The sequence below is a fragment of the Gossypium arboreum genome, chromosome 13, assembly GCF_025698485.1.
Source record: "Gossypium arboreum isolate Shixiya-1 chromosome 13, ASM2569848v2, whole genome shotgun sequence".
Classification (NCBI taxonomy): Eukaryota; Viridiplantae; Streptophyta; class Magnoliopsida; order Malvales; family Malvaceae; genus Gossypium; species Gossypium arboreum.
Window position 1 is genome coordinate 1968624 of NC_069082.1, and position 7662 is coordinate 1976285.

The 7662-nt window shown below is 31.2% G+C and overlaps 1 non-coding gene and 1 pseudogene across 1 annotated transcript; both read right to left on the reverse strand.

Moving 5' to 3' along the window:
- Positions 1-274: 274 nt before the first annotated feature.
- On the reverse strand, positions 275-1866 carry LOC108462403 (UDP-glycosyltransferase 91C1-like; annotated as a pseudogene).
- Positions 1867-7236: 5370 nt separating this feature from the next.
- Positions 7237-7308, reverse strand: TRNAE-UUC (transfer RNA glutamic acid (anticodon UUC)). The gene has a single exon. It is a non-coding gene; the product is annotated as a tRNA-Glu (tRNA).
- Between the last annotated feature and the right edge of the window lie 354 nt (positions 7309-7662).

A 7662-nucleotide genomic window follows, 5' to 3' on the forward strand; every position in this document is an offset into this window, starting at 1 on the left:
CCAAACCCATCAGCCGTCACCAACGTGGCAAGTTAACTTGCCACATCAGCGGTTAACTTGCCACGTCAACAATCCCGTTAATACCCTAACGGTAACTGTTAGTTAGTGACTGTTTTGTCACTTTTTTATAATGTTAGTGACTGTTTTGTTACTTTTTGAAAGTTAAGTGTCTGAAATGAAACCTAGGTGATTGTTTTATCATTTATCCCAAAGTTTGGTGACTGTTGGTGTAATTTACCCTTAATTTAATGATGCATGATACATACTATTATTTATTAATAATGCGTGAAACACGCATTAAATATTATTTAGTTTTATATGTAACTTAACATGTAACAATAATGTAGGAGTAATTTTATTTTGCCAAAAACAACAAACAAACAAACACAATTCTTTTCTAGGTCAGATACTTCATTTTTTTTAACCAGAAAGCCATTTCCACTTCAACCTAACAATGGCAAGCTGATGGTGAAAACTCTTCAATGAACCGAGTGAATTCATTCAAGTAATTGTTGCTCAACTCTTTATTTCCAAAAATCTCTCTCATTGCCTGCGCATTTGCCCTAAGCACCTCACCTTCTGGTTCCACCATCACCCGCCTAATGGTTGCAGCCACCAAGTCGCTTGTAAATGAACCGTCCACTTCATTTCTCTCGATTTCTAACCCAACCTTCTTGCCATGCAACAACCTAGCGTTCAACCCTTGGTCCGAATTTCCCCAAAAAAACAAGATCAAAGCTCGACCGTACATGAGTGCCTCAATTATGGAACTCCAACCACAGTGAGTCAAGAAACCCCCAACAGAAGAGTGGGCTAATATCCACAACTGAGGTGCCCAATCCCTCAACACTAAACCCCTGTTAGACACTCGTTTTTCAAACCCTGGAGGAATTATGTCATTCATCTGTCCTTCACCCACTGGACGGTTCCTTACCACTCAAATGAAAGGCAAGTTGGATTTCTCTATCCCAAATGCCAATTGGTGCATGGACCCTTCACTTAGATTCACTTCACTATCAAAAGCAATATAAAGAATCGATTTCTCTCCTTTTCTGTCAAGCCAGCTTTTTATAGCTTCCTATTTGTTATCCTCGTTTGATGGCAGTGATAATAACGGAGGCAACAGGCCTACCGGAACCACAGGTTTCTGGTAAAGTTTGATAAGCAATTTAATTGTGTCCCCTTCGAACTCAAAGCAGGTGCGCACGGTTACAAATTGGCAACCTTGAATCAATCGTCCTATCCGGTGGATATCAGACATATCGTCGTCCATGCACTGCTGGTAGTTCACTATCTCATAGAGCTTGAAAGCTACGTTGTTGCAAGGGTAATCTATCCACTCAGGGACGACCGTGAAATCTTTCGGTCGCTTCTGGCAATCACCGAGCAAAGCTGATGGTGGACCTCCGAAAGCAGACGAGCTGGCATTGAATATGCTGAAGAAAATCAATTTGATGCCTAATGGAGTTGCAATACCAGGTAACCAGTAAGGTGCAAAATCATGGATTATCCAGTTGACGTTTGAGTTTTTGAGGAAGTCAGTTAAAGGGTCTCGAAGCTTGTCGTATGCCCTTTTAAGGTAAGGGACTTTGTGGATTGGTACCTCAGAAGTGGACTCAACTCCTGGAGGTAAGCCATGAACATGGGGAAGAGAAAACTTGACGAAACTTAAGTTAAAGGACATATGTGGGGGAAGTTTAGGGAGGCGACTAATATTTTTAAGGGTGGAAATATAGGATATTCGATGACCCTTTTGAGCCAAGAATTTGGAAACCTCGAGAAACGGCATTGTATGACCATAAGCTAGCCATGGGAACATAGCTATGTGAAGCTTTTCTGTTCTGTCCATGGCGGTTTTTAGGTGCAAATAGTAAAAGACTGAATACGTTTTTATTTAATTTTCGAAAATAACTAGTATTAAAAATATTAATTAATTAAATAAAAACAAAGTAGGAAACTGAAACTTATCTTTATGTGGGGTTGGTAACCAAACCAACCTCTTTTATAATAATAAAAGTAATAGTTTTATTATATTTTAACGTGTTCATGTAGATATCTATTTTTACACATTAATAACTGGTTTTATGCATAATGTGTCTTTCGTGTATTATTTTCATGTATTTTTATCTACTCTTTTAATTATTTTATGTTATTTTCTTTTGGTGTCTTAATCAATTTCTCATTTTCAACCATATGTTTGACTAATTCAATCCAACGAAAATTTGTATTTTCATGTAAATTTTTTTGTCATGAGATAATTTACATATTTGTTTGTGTCTATACAAATTATTTAAACTAATTTTTAAGTTTAAGCCTGATTCGAAAATGATTTTTTTTTTCCGAATCTAACCTAATTTAATAGAGGTAAATCTAAATCCAAATCTAAACTTTTTCTATTTTTTTTTAATTTAGCTTCGATGTCTAGAAACCTTAAGAGAAGAGATTCTTGTCTCGAGACCTAAAACAGGACAAATTTATTTTTGCTTTGATGTGCCTTTGTCTTGAGGAGCAGACCACTCTATCTCGAGACTTGTATGATTAGTCTTGAAACTTAAGCCAACGAAATGTATCAAATGGTCAATTTTATTCTTGTGGTCTTGAGACATGTTCTTGCTATCTCAAGATATTAACGTAGAAGTGCCAAAATTGAACATTTTAATAATGCAATTTACCACTTATTTCACACCTAATTTGTCCCAACTCATTCCAAAACATAATCTATCACATATGCACCAAATTGACCCACCAAACATGAATACATACTACTCAAATCAAGACATCCAATATACCACAACTTAACAAAGTTAATCATATAAGAGATCATTTTCAATCATGCATATTCCCCTACTAATTCAAGCATGAAAACCCATCACTTAAAATATTACGAGTCAAGTTATCAAAATAATACCAAAACCATCAAAGTAGATATTAAATCACAAGATCCAACCTAACTACATGCCAAAAACTATATACATGCAAAACGAGCACAAACTTGATCCGAGTTGAGCCGTTGAGTCTTGGATGCTTCTGACTTGTTCTACTGAATCTATATGAAACCTGCACACATAAATAAATAAACCATATGTTGAGTATTGAATACTTAGTGGTGTTAACATAATTTGAATTCAATAAATAAACAAAGATATGTAATTAAGTAGCACACACACATACACATATATGTATATACATAAAACATTATACCAATTTACCTTATCTTAATAATAACAACATTAACCATTACTAAGGCACCATCGGGGTATTCAATCTATACCATTTATATTCATAATATCGAAGCGCCCTTAGGGAATTAGCATCTCATTATACATATCGTAATTTGGTTTCAATAATCATTTTATAATCATAATTGAATATCATTTATACATATCACATTCATTTCATTAACTCTACCCTTTATTAATTAACTCGGATTTGAATCAAAACGCATAGAATGCTAAGTCAAATATAACACGTATATCGCTAAATCATATATAACATACATAAAGCGTTGGATCAAATATAACACACATAAAGCACTGAATCAAATATAACACGAATAAAGCGTTGGATCTTCCACCTATCAAACGGACCTTATGATATGTCAACTATACCTATAACTCAATCCAATACTGTTAACAGGGCTTTATTCTTTTCTAATCATCATTAAGTTACATTGAATTGCAGATAATTTCGTGGTGTTGTAAATAACATATATCGACCATTTACCATATAAATAGCATCACATTATCGCAAGGTAAACACTTAATTTCATATTTTGACATAGTCTAATCAAAACAAGCAATCGAGTTTAGACGTACCTCCTATCATACTTAAAATTAACATTGCTTAACAAGAAGTTATATACTGATATATAAATTGAAGACAAAATTATGAAAGCACAAACTGGAATAAATTATTCGTCTATGACTTTAACTTTCCTTTAACCCACGATGTTTCAGCATAGTCTTTAGCTACATATGACAAATTCAAATACGGAATTTCATTAGTTTCACGATTCAAACATAAAAACACAACAATTAAACATGGATGTATTTAATTCAATTTAGTCCTTCAAAACCCTAATATCTGAAACACTTGTATCTCATAATCTACCTTATCGAATCTAAATCCAACTTCATAATTATACTACGGGGACCTTTTATCTATCAATATATCATAATTTCATTCAAAGTTCTTATCCTCTTTCACTAATCTACCATGAATTCAACTATTGTTTCTTACTAAAACTTCATTAATTTCACCATCTAACACTTGGGCTACCATTATCTATCACTCCTTATCAAAATTCCAACAAAATTTAAGAAGGAAACCTTACCAATTGACCTTGGAATTCTCACGGCAATGGTGATATTATCCAAGAGGATTTTCTTTCTTTCCTTAGATGTTTCGATGGTGAGGAGAAGAAAGTATGAAGCTTTCTTTTTGCTTCTCTTCCCCATGAACTCACATTTTATGATATTTATCATATTTAATAAAATTTAAAAATAGAAATCAATAACCATTAAGCCTTTAAGAAAACAATTAGTGGGATCTAATGACTCACATTAAAGTTGGCCACTGAGCTTAAGCCAATTATTGCATAATTAATTTTAAGACCATGCCAATTTGATACATAAGTCCCCTCTTCTGTTCTACCATTTGATAACTTCTTCAATTTAGTCTATAGATTTTATATATAGTCACTTAACCCACACGGAATTATTCAATTCTAATTTCTGATCAATTCCATTTAATTAAAATTGAACTCAAATTGAAGTTTTCCGATGCCGACGAAAAATCGAGTCGTTACATACATTATGTTCAATAAGTTCAAATTTTGATTTAAGTTTTATTCACTCACCAAGTAACAATCACACCCATAACTTAAATTAGATATCTCATCCTCAAGACTTTCTCCAATAAAAGCTTAAATGTAAATTGATCAACACAAATCATTTTACTTATAATTTTGCACTTTTACACTAACAAGCAATTTCTAATTGAACAGACAAATTTCTCTCTAAATCCCCTTAGAAAAAAAAATATAAATTTTCAATTTGTAGACCTTGCTAGCCTAAGTAAATCTAACTAGTGTGAACTAATTGAAATTACTAGAATTTTCTCCATATTAAACATCTTTTAAGGCAAAAGATAATCTTGAGAATTTCTTCATTTATGAAAAGGCAATCACACTAAATTTCTTCAAATTACCTTTACTTGACTAAATATTTGCCTTGAGTAAACCATGAAAAATATTGTACAATATCCCTTAAGAATATGCACTAACAAGTGTTGTTGTTGTTGGTAGTTAGAACTAGAGCTAACAAGTTATAACGGGCACTAACAACCTCTTCCAATGTTGAACAAGATTCCATAAAAAGAGTTAGAGACTAGCTTCATTAAGTAAACTTCAATCCATTCTGATATGCCTTGATTTCATCAAATTAGTTACCTTTAATATAAGTATACAAAGAATTGAGATAAATCTTCACAAAATTAGTTCAATTTTTTTTTCTTAAGTATATCATATCAGGACTCTTGAAATTCTTCCTTTATTTAATCTGATCTCTTATCCAATCATAATATCAAGATTTAGTGCTCAAAATTCTCAAATTAATGTAAATCAAAATCAAAAATAAAAGATTAAATATACCAATAATTAAAGTAAATTGTAGAATAATGATTGATTTCCATCCCTTTTAAAACTTTTCTAACTTGATTTGATTGAAACAAAAGACAATCAATAACACAAATCTCCATCCTATATATATATATATATATATATATATATATATATATATATATATATATGCCTTAATTATCATATCTAAAAAAATAAGTAATGAAAATAACAAGTAACATTGGTTTATCTCTCGAAGTTTTTCAAAAATTTTATTGTATTTGTATTTGTTTCTTAGTTAAATTTGTCCATAATTAAAAGAGGTATAATAAAATAAGTCATTATAATGGAGATTGTGATTAACATTTAGTAGAACTCATTTTAGAATTGGAGAGGCCTTATCTTGCTATGTTCCAACCCCACCTTGGATTTGGGTTACACTACGCTAATTTTAATATTTTTTTAAAGGGTTATTAACGAGGTTTTATTAGGGTGTATTTGGTTCGATTCAATTTTTGGATAAAAATTGAATTGAATTGTTCTATTCAATTTTTCACTTCTGAAACCAAAATTGAAACCGTACAGAATAAAAATCGAAATATTTGAAATCAATAATCGCGATTCAGCTACGTTTAGTTCGACAATTTTTACCAAATTTAGGCTTTGTAAAAAAGAAAAACAATCACATTCTTTTATGCCCAAAAAATCTAATATTATAATTTTTATTTTTCACAACAATCATAATACATGCTCTAGATTCATTTATACATTTATAAAGTGAACTAAATAAATTTGTTCATATTTTAAATAAGTATTTAATGATATATACCAGATTTAATTTTTTAAATATATATATTAGATAAATATTAGTGTCCCATCAATTTTTTTTCCATATTTGAGTATGAATTAATATGGTTCACCCAAACTTCATGCTGGGTTGACTATTTGTTAATGTGAAATTATAAAGTAAAATTTGAAGATTAAATATATTCTAAGTAAAGTTTTCAGAATTAGATCATTGATTTATACTGCCTGATTAAATGAATCATTAAAAAACATAAAAATAAAAAGCGATTCAATTGATTTTTTTTGCTTGGTTCAATCGATCTGTATCGATTCCAGGTCAATTATTTTGATGTCTCTTTTCGGATCGATGTCTTGACAGGTTCTCGATCCAACCAACCGATCCAATTAGGTTCAAACAACCATGACGCTAAGTCTCTACATTTCGTACATTTGAAATTTAGTCCTCTAACTTTCGTTTTCAAGAATTTAAAATCTCTCTACCTTATGGTTTTAAAACTTCGTTTTCAAATTATATGTAACCACATTTAATTGAAAAGTTAACGATATTAACTATTTGAATTAATTAATAAAATTATAAAAATATAGAGACCAAATGATGCTAGAAATTTAAGTGTAAGGATTAAATATCAAATTTAAGCATATTAGGACTAAAATTGAAATTAAAGTATAAGAATTAAATCTCAAATTTAAGCATATTAAAAGGACTAAAGTTGAAAATTAACCAATTTATAAAATGGAAAAGAAAGAAAAGCTGGTGGGTGTGTGCCACGTGCCAGTAAGAGGAAAGGACAACCATAAAAAATTTGAAAATTTTCCATTGCCGGGAATTGAACCCGGGTCTCCTGGGTGAAAGCCAGATATCCTAACCACTGGACGACAATGGATTGATGCCTAGGGGGTATAATAATTAATTATTTAAAACATTACAGAAATTGAGTACGGATCCAATCTACGACACTAATCTCCATCGTATATATATCGCATATTACCTTAATTATCATATCTAAAAACTCTATTTTATTTGTATTTGTTTCTCAATTAAATTTATCCATAGTTGAAAGTGGTATAACGAGGCAAGCCCTTAATAATGGAGATTGTGATTAACATTTAACAGAACTTAGCCTAGGAGTGGAGATCTTATCTTGCTATGTTCCAACCTCACTTTAGATTTGAGTTACACTGTGTTGATTTTAATTATTTGTTTTTTTAAGTGTTATTAACGAGGTTTCCTTAAAGGT